This window comes from Corvus brachyrhynchos, unplaced genomic scaffold, assembly GCF_000691975.1.
Source record: "Corvus brachyrhynchos isolate BGI_N302 unplaced genomic scaffold, ASM69197v1 scaffold875, whole genome shotgun sequence".
NCBI lineage: Eukaryota > Metazoa > Chordata > Aves > Passeriformes > Corvidae > Corvus > Corvus brachyrhynchos.
In genome coordinates, this window is record NW_008238107.1 from 108,603 (window position 1) to 110,041 (window position 1,439).

Here is a 1,439-nt window from a genome sequence, read left to right on the forward strand (position 1 = left end):
ACCTGCACACCCCTGAACACCCCATAACACACCTGAACTCACCTGAACACCCCTGAACACTCCATAACACACCTGAACACACCTGAACCCTCCTGAACACACCTGAACTCACCTGCACACCCCATAACATACCTGCACACCCCTGAACACCCCATAACACACCTGAACTCACCTGAACACCCCTGAACACTCCATAACACACCTGAACACACCTGAACCCTCCTGAACACACCTGAACATCCCATAACACACCTGCACACCCCTGAACACCCCTGAAAACACCTGAACACCCCATAACACCCCTGAACTCACCTGCACACCCCATAACACCCCTGAACCCGCCTGAACACACCTGAACACCCCTGAACACCCCTGAACTCGCCTGAACACACCTGAACACACCTGAACACACCTGAACACCCCTGAACACACCTGAACTCGCCTGAACACACCTGAACACACCTGAACACTCCTGAACACCCCTGAACTCACCTGCACACCCCTGAACACCCCATAACACACCTGAACACTTCTGCACACCCCTGAACTCACCTGCACACCCCTGAACACCCCTGAAAACACCTGCACACCCCATAACACACCTGAACACACCTGCACACCCCTGAACACTCCTGAACACCCCAGCACTCACCTCCATCCATCCCATGCCTTTTTTTCACAGAGGTGTTTTCCCATTTTGCTGGTGAGTTTGGTACCGGGGACAGGCCCTGGTGACGCCAGGGCTGGGGACAGGTGTGGGGCCAGATTTGGAGTGATGTGTCTGGAGTCACATGTTGGGACTCAGGTTTGGGGACAGGGGCTGGGGTCAGGGATTGGGGATACACCGTGGGGACGTAGTTTGGGATCCTCGGATGGTGACAAAGATTGGGGGACAGGAGTTGGGGACATGGGCTGGGGGAATAATTTGGGATCCCAGATTGGGATGTGGTGTTGGGGACACAGACTGGGGGACACAAGGTGTTGACATTGGTCCGGAGACCCAGACTGGGGGACAAGCTGGGGATGTGGGCTTGGGTCAGGGGTTGGGGCTGGGGACCCAGACTGGGGGGACCCGGGCCGGGGTCGGGAGTTGGGGGCCCAAACTGGGCAGACAGGACCTGGTGACATGGAGTTGGGGACCCAGACTGGGAGGCCCAGGTGAGGGGACATGGTGAGGACAGGGCTGGGGACACTCCCTGGGGACACTCAGCGGGTCTCCTCCTCTGGGATGGGGCGCGGAGGGGGGGGGGCGGCACCGGGACCCGCATTTCGCCCCCGCGCCTCCCACCCGTCCTGATCCTGGCGGATCCCGGTGACCCCGCGGGTCCCACGTCCCGAAGGGGTTAAAGCTCCGGTCCCTCCTCCCGCTTCTCCTCCCCCGGCTCCGGGACAAACCCGGGAACCAACCCGGGAACCAACCCGGGAACGCGCCGGGAACC